We start from the raw sequence: 18652 nt of genomic DNA, 5'->3' as shown, positions 1-18652 counted from the left end.
TCTTTAGTTTACTGGAGAAAGAACAGGTTCGATTTTTAATCTGGCAAACATTTCTCATGGGAAGAGCAGTTGTGGCAAAAGATATATTGAAACACTGGTGTAATCCTCAGTGGAATAATTTTTTTTTTTCTCTTTCAATCTGATCTTCTGATAAAGATGCTACTTGCTGCACTTTATTAAATGTTCTTGGCATCAATGTGTGATCTAGTTTCTATTTTGTAGATTAAACCTCAGTGTTTTGAACTCAGCAACTAAAGCCTAAAGGGCAAAGAAGATTGAAAGATTGTTATTATTCACAGAGAAAGATCAGCTTAACTTAAAATATCTTACCAATATGATTACAAACTCTTATATGAAGTGTATTTATTTATAGAGGTGATATGAAATGTTTACACAATCAGACTACGCAAGAACTGACTTTATTTAATTTGACTCACTGATGTCAGCATTATTTCTGCCCTGAATGCAGGAATTCCTAAATGTCTGAATCTCAAAATCTTCTACATAACATCTCACAGAATCAAAGGTCAAACAAGGACATTTCTATAAGTATTTATGCTCTCATGTGTGAATATCTGTGCATATGTAGGGGAGTATGGGCTTTCTTTAAGTACCCCAAGCTTCCCCAGAGGACTGTTTTGTATTTATAGTGAAGTTGGATCATGAGGTCAAATGGGTGACCCAATTAAAACAGAATTAGCTGTGTTTTCCTTTAGACACAAAAGGGCCCCGCTTCCTCTCTGCTCAGTGTCCATACATGATATCAGCAGATTGGAGCGAATGAAATTTGCTCCGAATTCAAAATCTAATTACCTAGACCACATTTGTCATTTAAAGAAAGCCATGTGTTAATACAGATGCTGAAGATACATATCATAAATCGTAATAAAACTGTACAGATGAAGGTGGTGAGAGATTTGAGTAGTTATTGACCAGTTGGTGATCACACTATTAGGAGGTTAACGGTGTGCTCCACAAATTGTCAAGGATTTGGTCATCAGAGAGATGTTTTGTAACCTGATTATGGGAGGAGGAAGAATGTTCCAAAAAAAAAAAAAAAAATCTTTTGAAATAAGCACCTTCATAATATAGCTTCATAAATATCTTTAGATAAAATAAAGATTAAAAGATAAAACAGAAACTGAGTTGGAAATAGGAAATGTGTGTGGGTTTTGTTTCAGCCACAACACTAAGAGAAAAAAAAAAATGGGTCAACATTTTTCAAGCTCTTTTTCTGTTATTGTCAAGTGGCTCCCACTTTTGTGAGGTTCAAACTGCAGCTCCCCCACTTGAAAAGGCAGCTTGCTCAGAAGATTAGACTGGAATTCACTCAATGAACAAGATTCGGACTTCTTTTCTTTTTAAGATTGTCCAGGTCAAACCCAGGTGAAAAACCTTGAAATACAAACAAATAGATCGTTAAAGAAATATAACCCAAGAAACCATAATCAAGTCACATAATCCAAAATCACATACTTAACTTTTAATCTACTAGAAATTAACCTCAAAATAGAAAATACCCATATTTAAAGTATCCCAAAATAAATTAAACTCCTGTGAATACACAAGTCATTTTTATCCAATTACTTTTAGCTTGAATACGTTTTAAAACACACCACATTTTAACTGTACTTTCACCCACATAATATTAAATATATAACATTTTATTCACATGAATCACCACAGCACATTCTAACTTGTATTTGATCCCATAATTAGTCTACCACTCAACCCCAATATGAGCTACAAAGACACACAACCACCCAAAAGCTCACCGGCTCCTTCTTCAGTCTTTGCAAGCTTTAGTCCTGCAGTCTCCTTTTTTCAAGCTCAGACTCTCCAACCATTTCTTTCACATACTCCTCGCTCCTCACTGTCCTGTGAGTGAGTGCCTGCAAACCACCCTGATCACCAGATCATCTCCACCTGGTGCATTCAATCCCCCGCCTCCAGCCTGGGAGACACACCCAAACCTGCCTCTCAGCCAGAGAAGGTCTCGGCCTGCAGATCAACTCAACAGTTATGATTATCTTTCATGCATAAAGTTTTATGTTACTCCAACATAACTCTGATCAAAGCTGAAACTGAACAGAAGAAAAGTGTTCGAAAGAAGTCTAGCTATTTTGAATACCTATCAGTATAGTTTTCAACAGTAAGATGAGCCATAGTAAAAGAGAGGAAAGTGGATGGTAAGAAACTGAAGGAACTAGCTCAGTTGGTTTGAATTCTTAAAGTTAGGTTCCCTTTTAGCAATGGCACTTTTATTTACATGGGACATTTTATTAAATGTAAACCCAATGGGCTGAAAAGACAAAGTGTGAGAGCACTGCACACACGTGAACGAACCACACACATAAAATTATTTAAGACACTTTTAGCACTTAAATAGTGCAGGCTATAAAATTGTTTTGTATGTTTGTTTTATATTTTTCTTGTCTTTTAGACAATCTATCAATCTATCAACACATGTCTCATGTGCTCTCCATAAACAGTTTAAGTCAGCAGAGGGATGGCTATGAAACTCCCTTTTCTGTTTGTCTGTTATTCCAGAGATCACACCCCTCTCATAGCATCTCTTCCAACTCATTATCACAGTTAAATTATTTCCTCCCACAAGAATATTAATTAACACAAATGTACAGACTACATCTGGCCCCACAAATTGACTACAGCATCAGAGCCAATGTGAGTATGTAGTTGGCCTCTGCAGGAACAAGGATACTAACCCACAGTGAGGCCTGCAGAATTTTAATTGCAGGAGAAACATTTTGTATATGCCACAAAATGAAAAGATTACTATTCTGTGTGCACATGTAAGGGAAAATTTTAAAAAATCAATGCTTTTAGCCCAAATCTTTATGGGAAAAAGACATATGACAATATTACAAAGACAGTAAGAAATGTGCGCTGATAAAAAAAAAAAGGAGAGTGTTAATCACTGAAAGTTTGTGTTAATCAAGAGATTTTCAAAAAGAACAAATGCACATATACACTTAAAGAGCTTTTAAACTGAGGAGGGAAATCTTGTCAATATGAAAGAGCAGGGTGGGTAATTTCAGGCTCAGCCTCAATAACCAGGTTTAGCATAATTCTAGTCCTGAAGGGGTTAATTAGGGGCTGCTAGGACAGACCTGCATTAATTAGTTTGTGCCTAAAAATGTGGAGGGAGTAACAGCAAGGGAGGAAGAATGGTTGACGTTGTTGGCATGGCTATACATATGAGATAATTAGTGTTCAAGGATCAGGATGGCAATATTCAGAATGGTTTATAGTCTGTAAATCTCATGAAAGAATGAAAACCAACAATGAACTGATCCCTCTAAGAAGTATTGTCTGCTTTCCAGTGTTGGATAAATCTTATTTCTTGCTGCAATGCAGCTCCAATGATGTCCATAAACTAGTAGCACCGCTCCTTATTTAAGCCCAACCCCACACACACCATCCAGGTCAAAGTCGCTCTTACATTGTTCAAAATATTTCACAAACCTCTGAATTGACCTGCATTTGTAAAATTCATTCAAGCAACTCTGTTGTTTTTCCTCATTTACAACATCTGCCATGACTAGAAAACCAGCAGAGCCATTAGCAGGTATAATTATGCATCTTTCATATGTGCGTTCTACAAAACAACTTGTAAAAAGGAGAAGTATATGCATGATAACCAGTATGTTTATGTTATTCTTTTGATCAGTGTCATCTACTGATAACAGGACTGTGAAAATAGCTGCTATCATTGTTTAAAGAAAAAACATTCTTAAATATAATGCTTTGCAACTTCAGAGCCTTCAATCATTAGACATATAGCTTGTTTCCTTCTATGACCATACCCATACCTTAGGAAACACTAATGCTGCTTGATAAACAACTTTTAGTAACTGGTATGTTTTGCATTTTGATTTAATACTATTACTGGCTCTTGGTAGTTCTTTACACCCCAGTTAATATTTGACATCTATGGAAACCAGAAATATCTACAATGTCCAGGGCCTGAATTCCAGTGCAGGAATGTGGGTGTTGTGCATAAGTTCACCAAATCCCACAAATTTATCTACAATTTATTTACATCCTATGTAACTATATCTACAGGGGTATAGTTTGATAAAGACCAGTCAACACAGTGCAGAATGCAGGAAGAATGCACAGAAACTTTGCAAGACTGAATGACTTCTATCTTCAAAAATAGTTTTGCTGTGTTACATGCATACAGTTTACTTGTAATGGCCTGGGACTATAGCGTAACTACTCACTTATCCTATACACTGTGATGAAAATACAGGGAGCATATATGCCTGATCATTGTTGGCTTTGAGTAAGGCTTCGAGTATTAGCTTGTTTAAGTTCTGAATATGAAGGGCTCTTGGTATAGCTGAAGGTGTACAAGGCTAAACACAAGTTGTCTCCCCATGCTGTAGCAGATGAAGAGATTTTTCTCTCACCTTTGCAAAACAGCTATGATTGTAAACTAATTTTCTGAGTAATTTTACTGGTAAACACATCTGAAATCTTTAAGAGAGTTTAAGGGTTAAGCTGTTAACAAATAAAAGCTAAAAACTGGTGGACTGACTGAAATCACCAACTTTCAAAGCACCAAAATTCTGAAAACCAAACATCACGTCATAAATGTAGCCACTCATAAACGACCTAAACTGTTATTCAAACAGTGGGTTTAAACTGTTGTTTGAAACAATCTGTCATTTCATTTGAGTCTCTTTGTAAATACAGACAAATGTTAAGGCAATGGTTAAACTAAGTGTGCAGAAGGATTTTTACTACTTAATTTATGCTTTTTTTTCTATAGAAATATTAACATGTCCCAAAAATGGTATTAACTGTTCTGTCCTGCCCAACAATATTATGAAGCATATTCCTTTATATCTTGTTGATTGAATCATAACTAACATTAGTGTGTCTTGCATTATTGTGGCTTAAAGGTGTGCAGCTTTGCTTGAGACCATGACATATTTTAGATAAAACTCAAACGTTGCAGTTCCAACTTTCAGTGAAATGTTGTTTTTCAAATGTTTATGACTGACTGACTAATGAGGTATCGAGGTCAGCGAGTGTCACCTCCAGTAATACTAAATATCTAGTGAAACACAGAAAGACGATGCAAAATTAACTGATAGGCTCAGACAGAGTGAACTGCACAGGACAGATGAGTTCATCCTATATCTACAAGGAAGCTCTTTATATTTTCCTGTATTCTTTTATCTCTTCTTCTGTGCTAGAGGAGGTGAGCTGAAGGGTGCTTCACCTGAGTGCCTTAAAAACAGAGTTGGCAAAAAGCAGATAGGGGGGGGGGGGAGTCCTCCATCCTCTGTCTCTCAGTCTCTCTCCTTCTGCCTCTCTACAGTACTGAAAGGCTCATCAGGACTTGTCATCGCTCTAATGAATATTATTTAAATTGCTTTGTGTATGGGAGTGAGTTTGGATGTCGATTTAATTTGCGCATGTGTTTGAGCTCTTGTGCTCGGCGAGGCGGACGGACGGAGAGCGGCAGCCCTAATGAAACGCCGGCCTCTGTGACAGGCTGACGAGGCTCGACCCGATCAGGCAGCTTTGAGAGGAATTTTGACAGGGCGGCGGAGGTAAAGAATTTATCACACACACATACACCCACACAATCATGTAGACAGTGAGGTAAGTACATAAAACAGTCGTACGCATTTATACACACAAAGATTAAGAGCCAAGATAAATACTTATGCAGGGATATTAATGTGTACCTATTTGCATACAGACTCAACTAAACATACATATGGAGACAAATATCAGCACAAATCAAATCTGTATTTCAGGAAATAAGCTGACTGCAATCCAGTTTGTGTTATCATGGCCTTCCAGTGTGTTGTGTTAGCAATGCTAGCAGCGCACCTGTCCTAATTTGAAGATCCTATCCACTTTTAGCGCAGCCTCGCTAATGATGGCACTTCAATGTCCCGAGCTGGGGGAATATGTAAAATAACACTCGCTCCAATCTACTCAAGATGAGCCACACCAGGCTATAAGCATGGCCTTATCAAATGGAAATTACAATATATGCTGATACCATATTTCCACAACCCCAACCCTTTCACAACCCCCTCTCCGAATCCTCCCGTGTGCACTCCCACTGCCGCGCACCCAGTGAAATATTACAACCTTTTCCAATGCAAAAGATATAAATCCGCATTGAGGAACTGCAAAAACAGCACAAAGCATTCCCAGGCCGGCCTCTATCTAGTGAAGCACTTATGATTTAGCATTGCAGGTGTATCAGGAGCCGACGCTCCTCCTCACCCTCACTTTTGCTGCCTGTGTCACAGCATTGAGCATCATGGTCGCACCACCAGCCGCTCATTTGCAGCCCCCTGTTTCATTACTATCACCCAGAGATTTTTTAATTGAGTCAGATCCAATTATGAGCCAGCAATTAGCTATTAATGTAATCAATTACTCCTCCACACTTGTCACATCCATATGATGCCGATGTGGATGTGTGTATGGTACATTCAGCATATAAACAGGTTTATCACAGTCATGGTAAGGAATGAAAAAAGCATACAAGTTTTAAAGAAGACAACTAATTAAAGGAAATAAAGATAGCACTACTAGTTGGCTCATGGTATATGGCAACTGTGTCATTAAGAACTCATGGGATGTCATCCCAAATGCTTTTGCCTGTCTGTACTTTGGTGAAATGGCTTTTAAGGCTACCATCATGTTGTTACAAAAAGGGAAGCTTTAACAGTAATGGTGTTAAGAATGGAGTACATTTCTATGCATAAGAAGCAGGATAAGGAGAACCAAGGCCACACAGATGATTGGATGTGTTTACATGCACTGCAATCACCATGTTATTGTTCAGTCCACAAATGTATGCATGCTTTATGTCAGTTAACTGATTAGTTCCTTATTGTCAGCTTAATTTGAAATAGTTCTTAAAGGTCTTAAAGGTCTTCTTTATAACACAAATTAATGTGAATTTGTGGATATATGCTTGTTTAGTATCTGAAACTTTTTTGCTTCAGTGTTAGTCAGACCATTTATTAAAATCCTATGGGGTAGAAATTGTTGACATCAGGTTGTTACAATATCAAGTGGAGTAATTTTTTCATCCAGATCTTTACTGTCACATCATTACTTTTACTTACATGCATTTTGTCAGATCAAATGTAAAACATCTAGCAATGTACAGTACCTTGTTATAACCTTAAAGCAAAACAATCCTTGTCACAATTTTCATTAAAGCTAATATGATCTCATATCTTTACACTCCGCATCCTGTTTATATGTATTCATGTTGAAGGCCTTTGCACATCAGGTACAAATATTTTTTTTCCTGTAAACTAACATTTAGCATAGTTACACTCACATGCTGGAGTGTTAGATAAATCTATTAATTGCAGACACTAGTATTAATGATGCTGATTTTGTGTTTCTCTCATTTCCTCAAAATATGAAAAAGAAATTAAATAATAACGGCACATAAAAAAACAATTCTGTTAGGGAAACTGACAGCGTAAGGTTTGGACTCAGAGTGTAAATATGACTAACATAATGCATGGCAGTCTTGTGACAAAACATGAAAAAAAGTCACACAACAGAAAAAGTTTGTATTGGAGCAAATGAAGATGAAATTTACATTTTTTCAGGTGATGCAGCACAACTTTCAAAATCAAGTATTTTGTCTAGTTTGTGTGTCCAACTGAAGTAACAGGACTCAGTGGCTGTAATCCAGACAAACTATATTTTGATGCGACACCTAATTCTAAATACCTAACCTTAACCAAAGTTACTTCAAAATGTGTAAAACTGCAATGAAACAGTGACTGACTGCAAAAACAACATTCAAAATAAAAGTTTCTAAATTTCACAAATCATACCTTTGAGGCACAACATGTCAAATAAAAAATTGTATTTGAGTTGCACCAGAAGCTCATAAGCAATGTAAAATACTGAAAAATTTATGGGAAGTTAAGACAGAGAGAAGCAGAGAGTCCAGGCAACCAGGCAAGTTAAACACACATACACACACAAACACATGTATACGCACACATAATAGGTTATTAAACTTTTACTATCCTGCATTCATCGAGGAAACAGCCAGAACTGCATGCTCCCTATTATGCTTGTGTCTAGCTGGAAAAGGCTAAATTTATTAGGTCTTCTTTTTTCCTATTTTTTAACTGAGAGGTATGTGTTGGCTTGTGCTTTTAGTGACATATGTCTTCATTTGTGAAGGCTCAGCTTGTACCAGGGTAGAACTTTCATTGGCAAAAGCCAGTTTCCCCCGAGGGGACTGTTAGGCAGTGCACAGGAAATAAAAGGAAATGCCAAGTTACTTCTTAATTCCGTGACAGATTTCATTACCTCAGACACTGGACAAATTTAGTCCCAATGAAGAAAATGGATTTCAACATGCAAAACAGCATACATAAATTCACCACTGAAATGCACATACCTGAATTTACACAAAACTCTATTCTTGAATTAAAGAAAAACAAAATAGATTGCTATAATAAAAAAAAAAAGATTGTAGAAGAGAAGAGGAAGAAGAAGAGTAGGAATCACTGCTCCTTGTAGAGTGGGCTTGAAACTTAGATTATCCAGTGATGAGCAGATAGCTTGTCAGGACATTGAGGTCGTCGCCTAGATCCTTCTCCCCTTAACTAACACGCATCTTGACAAGGCAATCACCCCCTCCCAATCCCACCCAAGTGTAATTAAATGATAAGTTCATATTTGAGGGACAATTGTGAGGCAGCCGGTCAAAGAGCGCTGTCAAGGAGAGCTGCTGGCATGACGAATACCCTTATTAGCAGCCACACTGCACCCTGTCAAGAACAGGGCTGACCAGCAGTATGTGTATGTGTGTGTGTGCGTGTGTGGGTGTGTGTGTGATTGTAAAAGAAGGGGGTATAGAAGGTCTGCTGTGTGGGTTCAAACACTTCTCTATTGCACAAGAGCAGGATATGAATCCAAATACACATTACACTGTCACAGAATAGACACGGAGAAACATACACTCTTGATTCAGCCAGCGGTGATGGTTTAAGATATGCCCACAAAGGGCAGATTGAGGTAAAGAGGACATGCACTCCAACATATCAGCGCAACATGCATCTCCTGTAAATCAATGAAAGATGATGGGAGCTCTGCATCCCAGCTGTTTGATATGCAAACACATTTTCTATGTAAATTTGTCTTGTCAGCTTTAGACACAGGCTTCAAGGCGCAGGTGTGCTAAAGGAAAGGCGGTTAAAAAGACAAGAAGTTGGTTAAAAGCAGCACTGCACTTATTATGTTTATTTTCCCACTTGCCCCACCCCTTCCAACACCATCGTCTGCCCCAAGCCTCTTTCATTCATTCTAATGCAGGGATCATATTTCATAATGGCAAAGAAAATGTTCAGCTGTCGCAATGTACCTACAGCTATTGCTAGTAAAGAGTAAGTAAACATTATACTTTTTACTAAATGTCTTCATCAAAGCCCAGCAAAAAGCATTTTATGTTCCTTTTTCTCCATTGGTTTCTGTGTGTAAGACACATTCCCTCCCTTCCCTTTCATGGGGTGGATATTTAAGTATGCGCTTGCTTTAATCCTGTATGTGAAGCTCAGTGTAGTGCAGGCCTGCTCTCAGCATGATTCCCATTGTGGTGTTCACACATTGTGTCTGTGGAATAAAGCTGCTTCTGTTGTCTAGCCAGCTTCCTGCTTCAAACACTGCCCGGCTGCTCTGTGAAGATCTCCCTCCTCCCATCCTGCCTTTTTCTCCATTTTTGTCTCTCTCACTCTGTCATTCAACCTCTCATCTCAGTTGTTTACCTCTGTCTTCTAGGTCTGCGTGGATTCCTCTTACTTAATTCTACAACTGCCCCACCTTTCTTTTAGTTATTATCAGAAAATGAACAGTCTCTTTTGAACTCAAGCTGTACAGTGAGAAGGAGGATATGAATCTAAACAGAAAGACAGCATGTAACATACACCAGTACAAACTTGGAAAGAGTGTTAAAGTCCTCCACAGGTGATATTTAGCTGTTTGTCTTTCTTGCAGCACACCAAGAGGAATAGCAGTAAAAGTAATAGGCTCCACTTCAGATTTCAGGTTAATAAATCATAGAGAAGAGAGGCTTGTTAAATTGAACTTTATATAACTTCTCTGAAAAGGTCAGTGCTCTCTTTTTCAGAAGTGATTTAAAGATTAGAGGAGTCAGTGTTTCCATCACACTCACTTGCAAACACACACTTTTAAATAGGCATATGGGCACATGTATGCATGCATATCCATACACACAGAAAATGTGGACGCGTACACACCCAGAACTTTGTTTCCATTGTTACATGCTATGTTTCTTATTTATGCGTAGGTATTTACAGTAATGTCTTCTGTGAAGTCAATACCTACACTTCCTGCTGCGTCAATTTGAATTTCAAGTTCAGTCAGTCTCATCTTACTGGTGTGCCATTCGTATTAACCATCAAGCATTAAGGCGAGATGGTGCCCAAGTCATGCTTTTTAATCATTTCAACAGTGCAAACTAATCTAGTGACCATTTGCACATACTAGGTCTTGCTCTAACTCCCATAGCAACTAATGATAGATTTTCTAGTCTTTTCATTGATTTGATGCCTTGTTTGACATATTCAATTGTCATTAAAAGCTGTTTCTGAGAAGCTCCAGATGTTGTCATCAATTGACGTGAAAGCTTGTTTTTTTTATTTAATATCAGAGTGGAATTATGAGTGAAATTACTTCATGGAAACTATTTAATGCAGCTCAAAAGGTCAAATGGACAGAAAGTAAAAGGTAATTTATTCAACAAAAATAACAACAGAGCTAGTATTAAGACCTTTGGGACAAATAACTTCTCATCTAATTTTGCTTTGTGATGGTAAATTGTATGTCTCAGGACTGACAGACTCTCCAATCCACATTAACCATTTGTATCACCCAGACATGCTAATTGTTTTAAACTATTTACCTCTTAATTAACACTCAGACAAGATAATTGTTTTAACCTCCTGTTTCTTAATTATCATCAAGACTGCATCCTGCCCCCCTCTGGAGATGTTGTTACACATCTAAAGGTATAAATGCTCTGTATTTCTTTTGTTTGTATCTTTTCATACCATTGCCGCTGAATGGTGTGGACTGATCTTTTTCCTTGCAACGAAGAATAAAAAACTTAGCCGGCCGGCAGAAAAAGTAAGTTTCTCTATTTCATTGCTCATCAGAGGTATTAGGAAGGAAGCGATTGAAAACTTCCATAACAGTTTGGCGTTGTAGGGCAGGACCCCGTGAGCAGCCGTTCAGGACGAGGCACGGAAAGCGACAGGCTATCGGGAGGGCTAACCGGTAACACGTCCTGAGTCGCTGCCACCGGGGTTCCAAGAACAGAGTTCAGCGAAGCTCGTCTGGTGAGTTTTGAAATATTGACTTAATACATTGTCTTTCAAATTTGGGTTTTAATTAGGCACATTTGAGTTTTTTCATGGTCTCCACAGTTGGCCAGCTTTTTGCCACTTGTAGCGTTGAGACGAAGTGGCCATGCTTTTTGTTACTTGTAGCAGTTTAAATAAGACGAAGTAATGTTACGGTGCTTGGATAAACAAGTAACGGGGCTTCTTTTTATTTTCTTTATTTCTATTCTTTTTCTTTTAAAACGAACATGTAATAATTCCGTTTGTTGCTTGTATCCTTTGGACAAAGAAAAAGAAGAAAAGAAAACACAAAAGGAAGGGGTTTTTTGCTGTTTGTGGCCAAAATACGAAACAGTTAGCATTTGTGACTTGGCATTTGAAAAAAGCACCCAGTACAGAGACGTCTGGACTGGATTTGTCGTACGGCCTCCCCATCCCCATTCGGCATGGGGAGATTTTCCGTTGAGGTGGTTGAGCCTCCGGAGGGGCCCATCGTGGAAATCATGAAAAAGAAATTTGGGGATGAAAGTCTAAATTATTTAAATGTATGGACAAATGAGCTCAGATTCCCATTAGGGGGGTCCCTTAGTTTAAAAGAAAACAAAAAAAAAAACAAAGAAAAACTAGAAGAGAAACTGGAAGAAAAAAAAAAAAAAAAAAGTTGCTCTCTAAAATCTGCCCCAGTAACCTGACAGGCAGGAACTGGATGTGCAAATTAAGCCTTTGTCTAATCTCCCAACCCCACACCTCGAACATGACATATGCATATCAATGGCAACTGCAACCACTAACAACCTTCCCTGAGTTTGTTTCAGCGAAAAACATCATTTCAACAGCTTCAACAGACTTCATGACCAAAGAGGACCTGCAGTGTACCTCCCATCTGTCACCAGAATCTGACGAATCTTACGAGGAAAGCTGGTTAAGCGAGAGGTTTGACAAACTAACACTGACACACATTTTTTGGACAGAACATAAATATGCTGTGTCAGTCTCTCTCACACCAGCTCAACGTAACATGTACACCATGGACTATTCAGTCCCACACATCCCACTAGCAAGACACACATCAGATAATTGGGAAGATTTGAGCCCAGTTATGAAATTGTGTAAGCCTACAGCCGAAAGGCAACAAACATCTGATAGATCTATTATTTTTTCACCTTCACTACAATGCTACTCAAAAAGGGTGACATCTTTTGTGCACACACAAAGAACAGTCAACAGAAAGTATGTTAACCTTGTCAAAGATTGTGAAAATGTTGTCATCATTCCAAAATCAGACTTTAAACCTTGCAAGGCTCAATACTCACTTAAACAAAAAGCTCAACTAACTAATGCAAAATTCTTTTCAGTGGTCAACCTTTCAGGCACCTCCAGTGTTCCAGGTCACCCAGGAAGCTAATTCTGGTTTGCATTCAACTTCAATGGGCGAGGCTACACATTCACACGTCTGTGCCAAGGATACTGCGAAAGTCCCACCATCTACAATGAGGCTCTCAGACAAAGTCTAGAATCTCTTGTTCTCTCCCCAGGCACTGCCTTGCTACAGTATGTGGATGACCTCATGATCTGCAGTCCGACTAAAGAGCAGTGTGAAGCCAACACAGTCACACTCTTGGTCACAAAGCCAACTGGTCACAAAGCCAGCTTGACAAAACTCCAATTTGTCCAGGAAAGGGTTGTCTTCTTAGGTCATGTCATCACTTCTGAAGGTAAAACTCTTTCACCAAAAAGAGTGGATGCAATTCAGAACCTTCCAAAACCCATCACAAAGAAGCAGATGATGTCATTTCTTGGTATGTGCTCTTACTGTCGACAATTCATTTCTAACTATTCCATTCTTGAAGCTCCACTTGCCTCCCTCATTCATGGCAAAGGCCTGCAAGCAAAACATGAGATCAAATGGACTCCTGCAGCAGAACAATCTTTCATAGAACTAAAACTTGCCTTACAAAGCACTCCAACTTTGGGCCTGCCTGACCCTACCAGACCGTTCACTCAAACAGTAGATGGAAAAGATGGATGTATGACTTCAATTTTGTTGCAGGATCATGGAAATAAGCTGCGGCCTGTAGCTTATTTTTCTTCAAAACTGGACCCCGTGGCTGCAGATCTCCCAAGATGTATCAGATCTGTGGCGGCAGCTGAAAAGGCAGTTATGGCCTCCAGTGATATTGTGGCCTATTCTGATGTAGCTCTCCTGGTCCCACATGATGTGTCCATGATTTTACTTGAACAAAAGACTTCTTACCTCTCCACAGCACGATGGCTATGATACAACAAAACACTTTTAGAAATGTCTAACATCACTGTCAAACACCCTGTGTTAAAACCTGCCACCCTCCTCCCCACACCAGATGACAGAACACAACATAACTGTGTTGCTGTCCCCCAACCGGTTTGCTTGCCAAGAAACACCATTAACAAACCCTGATTTGGTTCTCTTTGCAGATGAATCAGCTTCACGTGACCCACAAACGGGTCACAACAGAGTTGGTTTTACTGTTGTCACTAATCATGAAACTCTTCTCTCCAGCTCACTCCCTCCTCACCATTCTGCACAGGTGGCAGAACTGATAGCAATGGCAGAGACATGCAGACTAGCTAACAACAAAGCAGTAACCATCTAATCTGATTCCAGACACATGTTTGGGTTGTCCAGGATTTTGACACTCTGTGGAAACACAGACAATTCCTAAAATCTAACGGCAAACCCATTCTCCATCATGACAAAGTCACAGCTCTTCTTGATGCCATTTTACTCCAAAAAGTAAATCTCTGTTTGTAAATGCTTTGCTCACACTAACAACACAGGTCCTGTCTCTCAAGGAAATGCAAGAGCGGATGCTGCTGAAAAAGAAGCTACACTCCTACCCACTATAATTGATCCCTGTCACTATTTCCACCTCTCTCACAACGGTGCAATCTTTTTCCACACCACAGGAAGATGTGTGCCGAGAAACCGATAATAAGCCTTGTCTACCTAAACATTTTTTCCCTCATTTCACGAAATTGACACATGGATTGGACCATGTGTCAAAAGGGGGGACAATGGATGCCATAACCCAGCACTGGTTCACCAAAGAATTTTCAGTTCATACAGCAGAAGATCAGTCAACCGCGTATGGTTTGTGCAACGCATAACAGGTAAAACCAAAGCAATCGCACACATCGCTCACTCATCACCAGACAGACCATTCGAATACTTAATGATGGATTTCATAGAATTGTCACCAGCAGAAGGAAAGAAACGCTGCTTAGTAATAGTTGACGTGGTCAAAATAGATTGAAGTATTTCCAGCAAAACACCAGAGTAGCCAAGTGGTAGCAAAGGCTCTGCTAACAGAGATTACTCCCCATCTGGGAACTACAACTGCACCAAAACCGAGCAGCGATAATGGCTCTCACTTTGTCAATTCTGCAATAACCCAAAGTAGTGAATTTCTTACCATTAACCTCAGACAACATTGTATATAACACCCTGCCAGTAGAGACGTCAAACGAGAAAATGGCACTCTGAAATCAAAATTTCAATTTTGGCAGACCTCCATCTCTGGGAGTAAAACCTGTAACCAGGCCACTCCCCTCCACTGGCCTATGTGAGGATATATGCTACAATATTGCAAAAAACTTATTCTCTCTCTCTCTCTCTGCAGATTTCCAACCTGGGTGGTCAGAAACGACTTCAGAAAGGAGCACTGGAATTCCAAACGGTGACGAGATCCATTCTGACAACGCATACCATTGCGAAGATAGCCCAGAGGGCAACGTGGGTTCACGCCATCCACTGCAGGAAGATCCCCGAGCAAACGCAGGAGCCCAGCTGCCAACCTGATCGACGCGAGGACGGACGGACGACACGAGGACGCACAGAGGACGGACGGTGATGGACGACACGAGGACGAGCAGAGGCCAAAGACGACGGACGGTGCAAGGACGCACAGACGCCAAAGAGGACGACCCGTGGAATTGGCCCTGTGGATTCAACAAACACCAACCAGACATGTTCCACCAAACTCCACCATGCATCACCTGATTCTGATGCTGTCATGTTTGGCACAGCTGATGGAGGCTTACACCTACAAACCTGCCAGGACTGTCACTTTGACAGAAGGTCAAAGTGCAACATTCACCTGCCTCGTTTACCCTGAAATTTGGCGATCAGGACGGGTTCAGGCATATTATGCCAAGTATGACAAATACCTATGCAGAGACCGCTGCGGCCCACACGATTGGCACTTGATCGTTGCCACCACTGACAAAACCATTGCTCCAAACAGAAATCCCCGCTTCACAATAACAAAACTTCCAAATTCCAACGGAGCCCGGTTCACCATTTCTGATGTCAAACCCACTGATGCAGGCACGTATTGGTGTGGAATTGAATATCCAAGCTCGGATATGTACAGACAACTCACAGTCATAGTCAATGGGCCACCAGACCCACATGACGCCCTACTTAACATGCTGTCAGATGTGAACACGGTCATGTTGACCTCTGGAATTGAAGACAACCACTCCGGCGATTATGAGAACATTACCAACATTATAAAACACATGAAAGATGCCATTCAACTCCCTCCTGTAATAAATTACTCATGGTTCCCTTGGCTGAAATCTTTGGACCAAGGATGGCCAGCATGGTTTTTAACAATAATCCCATATGTAATGATTTTCCTTTTGCTCTGCACCTTAATTCCATATGTATTGAAATGCCTGTCTAACGTGCTCATGAAAAAGATGACTCATTCCTCCACATATGTTCAGGTGAATGCCAATAATGCTGATCAAAATTCAAACTCTCCTCATATTCCTGACCCCGGTATTTTACCCCAGCTAAGACTCTGACTTTGATAACAGTTTGTAAAATTTTATTTCATTTTGTTTTTTGGGTTGTTTTTTTGTTTGCTTTGTTTTGTTAGTCTTTTCTCTGCTCTAATCAACTACCACGATGATACATTTTCAAATAGCGTACCGGATACTTAAGTATTCTCTTGCATTTAGTTTTCATCCATTTTATTTTTCTTAAGTTTGTTTTCTGTTAGTGATTAATTAATAATCAAAAGGGAGAATTGTGATGGTAAATTTTATGTCTCAGGACTGACAGACTCTCCAATCCACATTAACCATTTGTATCACCCAGACACGCTAATTGTTTTAAACTATTTACCTCTTAATTAACACTCAGACAAGATAATTGTTTTAACCTCCTGTTTCTTAATTATCATCAAGACTGCATCCTGCCCCCCTCTGGAGATGTTGTTACACATCTAAAGGTATAAATGCTCTGTATTTCTTTTGTTTGTATCTTTTCATACCATTGCCGCTGAATGGTGTGGACTGATCTTTTTCCTTGCAACGAAGAATAAAAAACTTAGCCGGCCGGCAGAAAAAGTAAGTTTCTCTATTTCATTGCTCATCAGAGGTATTAGGAAGGAAGCGATTGAAAACTTCCATAACAGTTTCAGTATATCAGCTGCTTACATTTTTTTTGTTTGTTTGTTTTGTTTTGGGTTTTTTTACCAGCTACATCTTGAATCCTTTCAGATTCAAGATGTCTGAGAGTTTGCTTATGGTACAAACAACATCTCTAGTGACAGGTTCAATACCAGATGTTCCAGATCCTCAACAACCACACCTGAACCATATAAATGTCTGACTTTTTGTCTTTGCAAATGTGGATACAGTATATGTTTATACTGTCAAGCAGCAACAAAAATAAAAAGATATGTTAGAATAAAAAAAAAGAATAAAAAATTAATGCTGGATTGAAATATTGTCTGTCTTATTTGAACCCTTGAATTAACAGCCTACTGACAGTAAAACATAGTAGTGGCTCTCAATCAGCTCTCAGAAACAATTTAAAATATCAAGGAATAGAGAGAACACACCGCCTTCTGTTCCATATAGGGATACCCATTCAACATGGCTGCTAGTCAAAGGATTAAAAGTACAACTTGTGAATATCCTCTTAAATGAAAGGCTGCTTGTGTCAACACTTATCTATGTAACCTAGCGAAGAATAAATGGACTGCAGACATTAACATCTAGCAAGAAATTGATTTCCAGTACCTCATGTCTATTGAGGGAATATTTTAAAACGCTGATGTCTTGTCATACTTCAAAGTGAGATTTATCAGGAAGATTAAGGTGACAAGGACCCCAAAGGAGATTCTGATTATATAAGGACAAATGCAAACACTTTTTATTTCATCCAAACCTTAACATTGAAAATTGTCCTACAGTATCTTGTACTGTTGTCCTATAGTATGAGTATATTTGTAGCAAACTCAGTCGGTTAGCTGTCTATGTTGTGCAGGTCAAACAAAGCTAGTTAAACGATGCCAGCAAAAACATTATAGTTCATGAACAAAAATTGCCAGACTAAATTTATGTTATGTATCATCTATGCTTGGTTAAAATATTTTACACTAATTATAATTACCCCAAAATTTAACATGTCCGTCACTGCAAATCAGTGGTTTCAAGCCTGGTGTTCACCTGTCTCTATAAACTGCATCAATTCAATTGGATCCGTTTAGTTTTGGCAAGGTTGGAAAAAGAAAAGATAGGATAAAAATAAGATACAATACAATGGCAAACAATGAGTCTTGACTTATATACCACTGTGAGGACTAAAATCTTGCATGGAAAAAAAAGAACTACAAACTTTAAAGAGATCCAACAAACGACAATGGAGGAATCACAAATCTACCAAGAGGTAGCTGGTGTAAGCAAGAAGAAACATTTGGAAGCCGTCATTCTTGAGAGGGCAACAATCTCACTAAGGGGTAACTATAATTTTGTCCATGGTACATTAAGTGTTTGAATTACTTCAATTAAAAATGTTCTTACTTCAGTAATCTTTTAGCTGAAGGTGGAAGAGTCCACATAGTTGAAATACTGTTGAAATACTATTGCAGGAGAGCAGGCTTAGACAGGTTGTAAAATTATGAAAGGGTTTATTAATCAAAATGAAATGATGGTGGAGCAGGACTATAATACCACCAACTGAAGAAACAAAAAGAAACAACTGATGTACTGACCACAAACTCACAGACAGAGACTTGCGGAGAGACACAGGATTACAGCATAAACATGACAACGAGAGTTAATCAGTAACATAAACCAGGTGTAATACAAGAAAATAAGGAAACTAACAGAAATAACAAAAATATTTACCAAAATAAAACAGGAAATAACTACAATATAGAACACACAACCCAATGGATCATGACATATAT

General features: G+C 39.0%; 1 long non-coding RNA gene across 1 annotated transcript; it reads left to right on the top strand.

The window, feature by feature from the left end:
- Positions 1-5595: 5595 nt before the first annotated feature.
- LOC140302174 (uncharacterized) lies at positions 5596-17174 on the top strand. Its single transcript, XR_011914949.1, has 2 exons — positions 5596-11190; positions 11272-17174. It is a non-coding gene; the product is annotated as an uncharacterized lncRNA (long non-coding RNA).
- Positions 17175-18652: the final 1478 nt, after the last annotated feature.

This window comes from Leuresthes tenuis, unplaced genomic scaffold, assembly GCF_036924035.1.
Source record: "Leuresthes tenuis unplaced genomic scaffold, fLeuTen1.0.hap1 SCAF_2, whole genome shotgun sequence".
NCBI lineage: Eukaryota > Metazoa > Chordata > Actinopteri > Atheriniformes > Atherinopsidae > Leuresthes > Leuresthes tenuis.
Note: the sequence above shows the minus strand (reverse complement) of the source record. Positions and strands in the feature narration are given on the sequence as shown.